The sequence below is a fragment of the Schistocerca cancellata genome, chromosome 5, assembly GCF_023864275.1.
Source record: "Schistocerca cancellata isolate TAMUIC-IGC-003103 chromosome 5, iqSchCanc2.1, whole genome shotgun sequence".
In the NCBI taxonomy this organism is placed as follows: Eukaryota; Metazoa; Arthropoda; class Insecta; order Orthoptera; family Acrididae; genus Schistocerca; species Schistocerca cancellata.
The window spans coordinates 804,053,957-804,066,262 of record NC_064630.1 but is presented as its reverse complement, the minus strand read 5'-3'; the positions used below and the strand labels follow the sequence as shown (position 1 = coordinate 804,066,262).

The 12,306-nt window shown below is 44.9% G+C and overlaps 1 protein-coding gene across 1 annotated transcript in view; it reads left to right on the top strand.

Annotated features, from left to right (window-relative positions):
• LOC126187578 (discoidin domain-containing receptor tyrosine kinase B-like) overlaps positions 1-12,306 on the top strand; it is a 435,420-nt gene that overhangs the window by 257,751 nt on the left and 165,363 nt on the right. The window lies entirely within an intron of this gene.

Below are 12,306 nucleotides of genomic sequence, written 5' to 3'. Positions count from 1 at the left end.
GTGCCTAGCCAATATCAATGCAGTCGAGCAGTATTCGAAGAACTGTGACTGACGACCCAACAACAGGGAACTGACATGAATTGAGGCTACAAAGTAGAGCACTGATAATGCCTAGGCACTAGCCGAAATGTGGATTTGACGAATGAAACCTGCAAAAAAAATGACGACTGATTGTTGTGCTCTATCATTTATAAATCAGGTCACAGTTGCTGAATGCACCTAAGTTCCTAATGGAAGGTAACGTGACAAAGAGAGTATATATTAACAAAGTTGTATATTAAATACAAAATTCTGTTTTTTAATTAATAAAGTACACTGGAATGATTCTGGAACCCTGACACTTGCTCTCTGCTGTAATGGTACTTGAATTACGTAACCATTACGGCACCTCACCTCAACCTCTCGATACCAGCAATATTCTACTGTGTTTCTGTAAAATAGTTAACATATTTCTGTGACAACATTCAGATTTGATTTCATTAATGTAGAGGTACTTCGATACATCAATATGTATATATTGCAATGATATTATTCTTATGTGTATTCTTTTTTTTGTCACTATGATCTTTGACGTACTTGTAACTCTGATTTTTGGGAGCGTAAGCGGTTATTAGAGTGTCAAGCTTTGGTAGTCATGTTAAAAAGACGCAAATTGTAGTCAGTTTATGAAATGTGAACTTTAACAGTGAGGAAGATATTTTCAAGTATGTTTTATATTGTGAAGTGATGTTTTGGAACGAGTTACGTGATATTGCAACAAAAGTAACAAAAAAGAAGTGTAACTTAAATTCGGAGTGCTGATTACTTTTCTACATCACCATTGTCAAAACTTGCAAAAGTTTAATCTTCAAGAATGCTTTATGAAACACATCTGTAAAACTTTTGAATATCGCAAAATAACACCTAGGCCCCTTCGCATCCGAGCTTGGAATCATCACTACCTAGATTTTTGACGATTGAGCCATGAGTTCACAACGAGACCAGCGTGGGAAACGCGAAAAGATGAGCGCCTAGTTTATCCATTATTTCAAGAAATGACTTCATTAACTGTTCTCTTGACACCTGCCACATAATATAACTTTGATGTTGCCAGAAAATGCAATATTTAGCAGCGTGAGCAACACTACAATCATAATTAATTTTTGACCTTTGTTGTGGTAGGGTTGTTAGACAGCCTACCAACCTATAAAAGTAGTATTGAAGTTAGCTCGTGATTCGTTGTTTAGGTTTTCCATGGCTTTCCTTGGCCACTTTACGAGTGCCCAGTCGGAGCTTTTTCTGCATTTCCAACAGCCTAGACATCGACGCAACATTAATTTGCGTCTCCCTTCTTACTTCCTCTCTCCCGTTTGAATTTCCCATTTGTTCTTCTTGATCTGCAATCCTGCGTTCTTGTTAGCAGTCTGAACATTGTTGCATTTGTCTCATAATCGACGTCATATAAATTTCACATAAATAAATATAGCAGCGCTGTCCTCCATAAATTTTTCATCAAATGATCCCCCGTCACCTTTCGTCAACATGGCTGCAACTACAAAGGGCCAGAGTTTCCAGTACATGCACTATAGCACATTCGAACAAATAGTGAATCACTCAGCAACAGCCTCTATGATAAGAGTTTTCATAGAATAAAGCGTTACAGCCTCAACGTAGCTCACAAACGACATATCTTAACTTGGCAGCCTTCAGAGGGTGTTGGCAATACAATCGATCTTACCAACGCCAGTGATGAAAAACGATAAATTCTTTTATTATACCATAGGTACAATGTACATATATCTACATATACACTCTGCAAACCGCTACAAAGTGCACGGTGGAGGGAATACCGTGCCAGTATTACCGATTATCTTTCCTAATCCATTCTTATTCAGACAGGGAACAGTGGTGGTTTTCGCTAATATCTGTTGCCTTCTCCTCATGAATCGTGTGGATGGGATAACATAGTCTTATTCAAATATAGGGTTTCTAAATTTATCCAATGCGAAATCGCGAGAGCTAAGTCAACTTTCTTACAAAATCTTAAGTACAGCTGGAGAAGATTCATTTTTAATAAAAATTATACCAGTTGTGTCCCACCATAATCGAATTTAAATGTGGATGTACGAAGTTTTCTTTCAAGGATTCTAATTTAAGTTCACTGGGCATTTGTGACACATTTTTGTCATACTGTGGCATTTTCGGTATCTGAGCAGCAAAGTAACTAATGATACTCGAAGTAGAAAGGGTGAAAAATGACGAAACTGAACGTTTCGTCGACTTTCACACTGTCCATATTTGATATGCAAATTATACACAGTGATATGTAATCGAATAAATTTGATTTGAAAATAGCGCTTTCCTGTAATTTTATTAAAGATTATCCAGTAGTGATTCCCAATATATGAAGTACATGTCGGCATTTTATTTCTTGAGAATTATGTTTGGCTTGGCTGGCAATGTCACAGACAGACAGTAGATCAAAGTTGGCCAAAGGGCACCATTAACTTAATGCGGGTCGTAAGAGGTGACGCTCCTGCCATATAGGACAGCACTCGCTAAAGGCTGTTGTGTCTACTGGAGAGGGTGAGGGGGCGCCCGTTGCCAGCTCACACGATACGGATTGCAGGTCAAGGTGTGGCCGTCCGGATGACCGTAGAAGAGTTGTTAGAATTCTGCACGAGATAACCACCGCTACCAAGTCCCTAAAGCGTTTTTCTGCGGTAAGGGCGTTGTCAAACACAGTAAATGTCCTGGAAAGAGGGCAACTTTAAGCCTTGGGTGGAGAATGCACGAACAATACGAGACTGGAAACGAAGGGAGAACCGATAGACGTACTCAAGATACCCTCCGCCACACACCGTCAGGTGGCTTCCGGAGTATGGATGTAGATGGATAGATAGAAGACGGCCCCAGTCTGCTCATAAGAGAGCAGGGTCTGTAAAAGCTACAGGTACTTATGGCTCTAAGCTCTCGGTTGAATACAGTAGATGACCTGTGAGGATTCTGTCAGAGTGAAACTGCAGCTTTGTAGCCGGCTTCTCATGTATGTAAAGCAGACAGGAATCTTAGAAGGGCAGTAGGAAAAAACACGCTGTAACACAATAAGGTGCTCCTGTGAAGCGCCGACAGGACAGACGAAAAAAAAAAGAAATCCTTTCTTTAGCTGTAGGAAATGGAGGAATTTTATTGGTCAGCCTGGTCTGACGTAGTAGTTTTGGAAAATTATTGATAAGTTGCAGGACTTTCCATGAAAATTTAACTAGTCGTTGGATGACAGGTTTTGAGAGGCTAGGACTGGCTCTCGAAGGAGCAAGTATTACCAGGGAATACAGGAGGAGCTAAGGACACACTTTGCCCGCTACTGGTGAGAGTTCGAATTATGCTTGAGAAGTACTTATTTCACTTTGGAGCTCCAACTGAACATGATGTAAAGTTTGCGTTAGATAGCGTTTTGGGATTCACTGGCATCGTATCTGGCGACAGCAGCACTGGCCGACAACACAGTGGATGTAACATCTGCAATCTGCTTCGGCGTATATATGTCGCTAGGAACTCTGTAAACTTTAGAGTTTTAATGAGTAGGCGGAAGACGGCCTTCTGACATGCATACTTTTACGAACTCAAACTTTAATAATCACTGTTGTCAAGCCGGCCGGTGTGGCTGAGCGGTTCTAGGCGCTTCAGTCCGGAACCGCCCGACCGCTACGGTCGCAGGTTCGAATCCTGCCTGAGGCATGGATGTGTGTGATGTCCTTAGGTTACTTAGGTTTAACTAGTTCTAAGTTCTAGGGGACTGATGACCTTAGATGTTAAGTTTCATAGTGCTCAGAGCCATTTGAACCACTGTTGTCAAGTCGCGGAAACAGATCAGTGTACTAATATCTTAAGCCAAAACGTTATGACCACTGTCCAGCGTGATGTTGGATGCGACGGCCTTACGGGCACGTGACATTGTAACAAAAGTATGTAAGCAGAGCAGACATGAACAGGGGATCAAGCTTGAAGATGTGGGCTGCAAATGGCGAAATCCACTGAGATAACGACTTTGACAAAAGGCAGGTTATTATTATGCAGAGCCTGTCATTGAGTATCTCGAAATCGGTGAAGCTGGTCGAATGCTAGCATGCTATTGTTGTGGAAATCTATTGATTGAAGTAGGCCAGTGAAGCTACTACTGGCGTGAAATGTTTGGACGTCCACGTCTCTTCACAGAACATAGGGTTCAGAGACTTGTCCACTATGTAAAATAAGATAGACGGTGATCAGTGGCATCTCTGCCGAAAGAGCACAGTGCTGGTGCACGCAAAAGTGTTTCGGAGCATTGTTAAACAAAGGGCTGCACAGCAAACCATCCCTATGAGTTGACGAGATGACCAACGACATCGTCAATTACAATTGCAGTGGGCACGTGGGGATCGAGGAGATTGGGGTTCGACGTCCATCAATGGAGGTGTGTCGGGTTTTTGGGCGACTCAGATTTGTACTACACTAGGTCATAGGTCGTCTCCACAAACTCCGTCATCGAGATGAAGGGCGACTCGAGATGTGCAGCGCTCGTAGGACGCAGACTGGTGGGTTCGATTCCCGCCCGGGTCGGGGATTTTCTCTGCCTGGGGACTGGGTGTTTGTGTTATCCTCATCATTTCATCATCATCATCATCATCATCATCATCATTCGTGATAGTGGTAAAAGTGGACTGAGTAGAAATTGGGACTTCGTACGGATGCTGATGACCGCGTAGTTGAGTGCCCCACAAACCAAACATCATCATCATCGTCGCAGACTGGTGGGAGCAGTAATATGATACTGGAGACATTCTCCTGCGCTTGCATGGGACCTGTGGTAGTAGTCTTGCATCCTCTCATGCCTAATGCCTTCTCCGGTGGCGATGTGATCTTATGGCAGTATAATTGACTGTCCGTATCTCTGAGCCAGAACCATGCTACAATGGTTTAAGGAGCATAATAGTGAACTCACGTTGATGTCTCAGTGACGAAATTCCCCTGACGTATGTCATATGTAATTCATCTGCGTCACTATCGGGCGCTATCAACGTTCAAAAAATGGTTCAAATGGCTCTGAGCACTATGGGACTTAACATCTGTGGTCATCAGTCCCCTAGAACTTAGAACTACTTAAACCTAACTAACCTAAGAACATCACACACATCCATGCCCGAGGCAGGATTCGAGTCTGCGACCGTAGCGGTCACGCGGTTCCAGACTGAAGCGCCTTTAACCGCTCGGCCACACCAGCCGGCACTATCACCGTGTTCGTAAAACTGCGGCTTTTTATTTGCACGAATTATGTGAGTAGACATGTAATACCACATACTTTCACAAACCCACCAACAAACTGTCGGATCCCTGATACGTAAAATCAGTTATGTACTTCGTTCGGACAAACAAGCTATTAAGCAAGTGGTCATAAGATTTTGGCTCGTCAGTGTGATGTAGTAACCTACCTATTGGTTCCTTGTCTTCTTTATCCGCCAACCTTAGTTACTTGTAACTGTTTTATGTGATGATGATGAGCGTTTGGCATCATTGGCCGGGAGGCCCCTCGCGGGGCAGGTCCGGCCGCCTTGGCGCAGGTCTTATTACATTCGGCGCCACATTGGGCGACCTGCACGCCGGATGGGGATGAAATAATGATGAACACAACACAACACCCAGTCCCTGAGCGGAGAAAATCTCCGACCCAGCCGGGAATCGAACCCGGGCCCGGAGGACGGCAATCCGTCACGCTGACCACTCAGCTACTGGGGCGGACTACTGTTTTATGTTGTTGTGATAATTTGTCAGTCAGTAGGATGTTCGTCCAATATTTCAGTGCAACTACTGCTCTCGTTTTGTGTGAGAATTGACAATAAGCAATGGAATGATTTTCATTACATACGTATCTCACCCGGTCACAAACATAAATTACAGTTTCACTATTCCACCAATCTTTTGAAGTCTGTAGGACCATATTTTAGCGTTAATTAAATTCCTTATGTAACAAATGATAGTTTACAGTCCTGATTGGGCATCTACATACTCATACAGTTTAATTACCTTAAAGTGTAGGCAGTGGGGCAGTAGGTACAGGGATACAAAATGCGGAGTTGATATAACACGGAAAGTATTATTGAAAAACAGAAATTTGTGAACACAGGTGTCAGGAAGTATTTTGTGGGGGTGTTTGTTTGGAGTGTAACACATTGTATGAAACACCATTACAAATGAAGATATTGGAACAGAATTTAATATTTTAAACACGAATAAAAAACTGAAATACATCATGAAGTTTGGAGACAACACCTCATGAGAATGGCAGGGTCACAGAATTCCCAAGAAAATCCTGCACTACAACCGAAACGGGAAAATAGGTATTGGAAGACTTCGAAAAAGAGGGAGCGATTTTGTGTGTGAGTTCAAAACAGGTAACAACCTAATCCTTGAAAGGGAGATGATGGTAACGACGATGATGATGATGGTGTGCAACATCGTGGGGAAGTGAAAGGTAGACAATGAGTATGTCAGACACGAAGTGAATTGAACCTTTTGAAATATGGTGCTGTAGAAGAATATCGAAGACAACTTGGGTAGATAGTGTAACTAATGTTCAGGTACTAATTAGATTTGGAAGATAAGAAATTTGTGGCACAACGTGACTGTAGGAAAGGATTGATTGATGGGGCATATTTTTCGGCATCAAAGACATGCCAGTTTGATATTGTAAGGAAATGTGAGAAGTACAAATTGTAGAAACAGACAAATTTATGAAACTAGTAAACAGGTTCAAAGTGGCTTAGGTTGCAGAAGTTACTCGGAGATGAATATGCTTGCAAAGTGGCTTGGACAGCTGCTTCATCTTCGGACTGAAGACGACAAAAACAATCACGAGAACCTCGTATTTCTTCCAATGATTTCCATTTAATTTCCCTAAGCATTTCTGTTACACTGCAGTTTCGGCTACAGCGACATTTCATGATCGTCTGTGCTAGTCGCGACCCTGAAAGTGGGTCTGAGCAAATCTCTTCGCTATATTCATTCTCCCACAGGTTGTAAGAAGGAAGGGAGGCGGAGCTAATGACGAATTGAGAAGGAATGGAGGGAGCGAGAAGTTGCAGTATGGAATCATTGCTTTTGGATGAACCAAATGCGAAGTGCCTGATACGCCCGCTAAACGCCCTGGGCAGAACAAGTGATCAGGATTGTGGAAAGGGCCAAATAAGGTTGGGGTCAGTTTCACCTTAAAATTGTAATTTATTGTAATTTAAGAACACATTTACAAACAAAGCGGCACATGGCCGGACCTTTACCGAATGCAACTCTTTCACGGCTGAAGGCCTCCAAACAAGAAATATTAAAATCAACATAATAAAAATCCAATTAAGATAGCAATAAAATAATTTTAAAAAAACATCACACCAAAGTAAATAGAAGAAACATATGCAAGGTGCAATATCAAAGGCTGAAGGCCACAATTAAGTTTCAAAATTTTAAAATATATTACGATAATATTTTAAAGGCAGAAGGTTGCAATGTTAAAGCTTGAAAGATATATTCAAGAATTAATTTTGCAAAATTTTCAAGAAAGAAGAAAAAGAAAAAATAACCATAACCTCTAAATTTTAAGCAGCTAAAAATAGATAATTAAATACCGGTGGTACTCAGAAGCCTCCAGGGAGGTCGGTCTGCCCTCGTTCACTTAGGCAAGACAGGTGTTGAGCCCAGCTACCCTTGATCCGTCGGAACCCAACCAGGGGACAGCCACGGACCTACCGACAAGACGACTTGCTTCACGTCAATCAGTACATGAGAACTCAAACAGAAAACGTTACAACCGTGATAATCGACAATGAAGTATGCATTACCTGTCAAAATTACACACCTTGTTGGACAGCAACAACAGGTCAACAGGTGAGAAAAGGACGCTGCCTGAAATTACATCAGTGCCCGGGGCAGGTAACCGGAACACTATCTGCCACAAGGCAGAAAATTCCGCTGGTGCACTCGAATTGTAGTCAACCAAAATAGTTAATTGCACCGCATGGTGGCTAAATTTCAGCAGTAGAAATACTCACAGGAAAACCTCCCCAACAGCAAACCACCGAAACGAACCACCACAACATGAATGGACGTTGATTGGGTAGTTGAAACCACTACTCAACTTTGACATGTTGGGCCGGTGAACCACGAAGGTCGTAGCGATCGGACAGCTCCACACACGCTCCGACACTGCGCAGGGGCTGCCAGCGGCCCCAGCCGACTGCACCGTGCGGAGATAACTTCACTCGTCCGCAACAACTGCCCGACTCCTCTCAGAATGCCGACAACATCTAAAATAGTCGTCAGTAGAAATAAGGGCAACTACACACACAACCTGAGAAACACTTGCACGAAGCCCTAAACGATACTCAACAGTAACTAAGTACACGCTTTTGTGGCGGCGTTCGTAGCGACAAACACTTCGCTGTAGAAACGGCTTACGAAGTCACCGCCACACTTTTAATAGCGGGCCGACCGGTCCGCTGGAACAGTGAACAGAAAGATGAAAACCCAAACACTCTGATTAAATAAAAGTCGGTACTTATCTTTATTAACGAAGATACAGAAACACAGTAGTGAACTCCGTGTCTACAGAAATCTGTCTAGTTCGAGTCGGAGCGGCTAGGTCAGCGTCGGCTGACGACAAACAACAACTCTGCTGCGATGAACACACAACTGACTAGCAAGTACACAAATCGGTGGCGAGTATACAACTGAGCGGCGAATACAGAACTGTCCTAGCGCTCGCGACTCCAGCGCTTAAGAAGCCAGAAGCCAGCGGTGGCGCGCGCAGACTTGCGGCGATTTCCTGAATCGCTGGCGCTGCTTATGCGGACGGCGTCCGGAGTTTGATGCTGCCAACCTTTTTGGCAGCGGGCTCGGTTGGCATTACTGGCTAGGATATAACACACACGAAGACATATCGGGAGTCGATGCACACTCACACACAGCCGACACACGATCGGCGAGCCAAAACGCGACCGACCCACAAACCACCAAGACCGCGGCCCTGTTCAGGTGATGCGTGGCGGCAACGGTCGGGCGAGCCATGTCGAGGAAGACTTCGCTGCTACTCCAACCCGACTGCACTAGCGCCGCATTGCAGATAGCCGACTCGTGAACGATTAGCGAGCCAAAAGGCGTCGTCCGGTAGGACGACCGAACGGCGATCCACCAATACCGTGGCCCGGCTCAAGTGGTGCTTGGCAGCAACGGTGGGGCGAGCCATGTCGACGCAGACCTCGCTGCTGCTCCAACCCGACTGCACTAGTGCCGCATTGCAACTCTCCGACTGGCAGGTCTGGCCTGCGTTCCGAACACGTTCCGGCCCACTAGCAGGAACTCGCAGCCCGAACTGCCCAAACCGAACTGCTTACGAGAGACAGCGACCGGGAAGTAATACAGTAGTAGTCGAGCAAAGATACTACGGGAGGGGATACATCGATACGCGCTGCTAACGCCGCTCACGGTCATGCAAAGCAGCTATAGTGATTCTAATTAACGTAATGAGGTGCAAAATACCTGATGGCGGGAACACGAGCCATCCACGGCTGAGTGCTCAGTCAGTTAAAAATAGCTGGGTGCCGGATGAACAGTTTATGCTGTGTTTTGGTTGAAGAATTTCATATTCGTACATATTTCTAGAATTACTATGTGGAACGCCACTGGTGACTGTATGTGCGAGCGTGTTGTGTGTGTGTGTGTGTGTGGTCGCGCGCGCGCGGCCAGTGAGCACCATAGGAAGTTGCACGACACGCGCTGGGACGGTCTCGATGGCTGGGGGGTTTGGGCAGCGGGCTGGCAGAGTTTTTTGGTGACTGGGTCGGCGAGGCGCAGGCGGGAGATCGATGGGCCGCTGCCCTTTGCTTTCCCGGTGCGCCCTGCCGCCCCGTGCCATCCTGTCCTCCCTTTATCGGCGGCACACAGAGGAGTGGTTCCCGGCCCAGCCGTGCCGTGAGAGGGCCACTCACGCGCTCCACTCCACCCGAGGGCCGAGCCTCAGTCGCGCCAGGCGCTGACTCAGCGGAGCGGCCGCACCTCGCCTCTGCCTGTGTCTGCCTGTCTGACTAGCCACCCACACCGCTACCACACACCAAGCGCCCACTACTTGCACATTACACTATACCTTGACCAGGCTTGGCTCTGAGGCAGCGCTTCCACAAAAGAAACGAGTGCATTAAAAATATATTTTTCAATTATATATTGTTGTTGTTGTTGTTGTTGTCTTCAGTCCTGAGACTGGTTTGATGCAGCTCTCCATGCTACTCTATCCTGTGCAAGCTTCTTCATCTCCCCATACGTACTGCAACCTACATCCTTCTGAATCTGCTTAGTGTATTCATCTCTTGGTCACCCTCTACGATTTTTACCCTCCACGCTGCCCTCCAACGCTAAATTTGTGATACCTTGATGCCTCAGAACATATCCTACCAACCGGTCCCTTCTTCTCGTCGAGTTGTGCCACAAACTCCTCTTCTCCCGAATTCTATTCAATACCTCCTTATTAGTTATTTGATCTACCCACCTAATCTTCAGCATTCTTCTGTAGCACCACATTTCTAAAGCTTCTATTCTCTTCTTGTCCAAACTATTTATCGTCCATGTTTCACTCCCATTCATGGCTACACTCCATACAAATACTTTCAGAAACGACTTCCTGACACTTAATTCTATACTCAATGTTAACAAATTTCTCTTCTTCAGAAACGCTTTCCTTGCCATTGCCAGTATACATTTTATATCCTCTCTACTTCGACCATCATCAGTTATTTTGCTCCGCAAATAGCAAAACGCCTTTACTACTTTAAGTGTCTCATTTCCTAATCTAATTCCCTCAGTATCACCCGAATTAATTCGACTACATTCCATTATCCTCGTTTTGCTTTTGTTGATGTTCATCTTATATCCTCCTTTCAAGAGACTATCCATTCCATTCAACTGCTCTTCCAAGTCCTTTGCTGTCTCTGACAGAATTACAATGTCATCGGCGAACCTCAAAGTTTTTATTTCTTCTCAATGGATTTTAATACCTACTCCGAATTTTTCATTTGTTTCCTTTACTGCTTGCTCAATATACAGATTGAATAACATCGGGGATAGGCTGCAACCCTGTTTCACTCCCTTCCCAACCACTGCTCGTTTTCATGTCCTTCAACTCTTATAACTGCCATCTGGTTTCTGTACAAATTGTAAATAGCCTTTCGCTCCCTGTATTTTACCCCTGCCACCTTCAGAATACGAAAGAGCGTATTCCAGTCAACATTGTCAAAAGCTTTCTTTAAGTCTACAAATGCTAGAAATGTAGGTGTGCCTTTCCTTAATCTATTTTCTAAGATAAGTCGTAGGGTCAGTATTGCCTCACGTGTTCTAACATTTCTGCCGAATCCAAACTGATCTTCGCCGAGGTCGGCTTCTTCCAGTTTTTCCATTCGTCTGTAAAGAATTCGCCTTAGTATTTTGCAGCTGTGACTTATTAAACTGATAGTTCGGTAATTTTCACATCTGTCAACACCTGCTTTCTTTGGAATTGGAATTATTATATTCTTCTTGAAGTCTGAGGGTATTTCACCTGTCTCATACATCTTGCTCACCAGATGGTAGAGTTTTGTCAGCACTGGCTCTCCCAAGGCCGTCAGTAGTTAATTATATATTACCAAATCAAATTACTAGGTACTATTTGAATATTTGGGCAACGGCCTTGCCGCAGTGGATACTCCGGTTCCCGTGAGATCACCGAAGTTAAGCCCTGTCGCGCGTGACCGGCACTAGGATGGGTGACCATCCAGCCGCCATGCGCTGTTGCCACGGTCCGCCGCTCGTGGTCTCGCGGTAGCGTTCTCGCATCCCGATTACGGGGTCCCGGGTTCGATTCCCGGCGGGGTCAGGGATTTTCGCCTGCCTCGAGATGACTGGGTGTTTGTGTTGTCCTCATCATTTCATCATCATCTAGGAAAGTGGCAAAATTGGACTGAGCAATGATTGGGTAATTGTACGGGCGCTGATAACCACGCCGTTGAGCGCCCCACAAACCAAACATCATCATCTCATGCGCTGTTGCCATTTTTCGGTTTGAACTCAGCCTCATGATGCCAATTGAGGAGCTACTCGACCGAATAGTAGCGGCTCCGGTCAAAGAAAACCATCATAACGACCGGGAGAGCCGTGTACTGACCACACGCCCCTGCTATCCGCATCCTCAACTGAGGATGACACGTCGGTCAGATGGTCCCGATGGGCCACTTCTGACCTGAAGACGGAGTGCTATTTGAATATTTGCCATTCAGATTT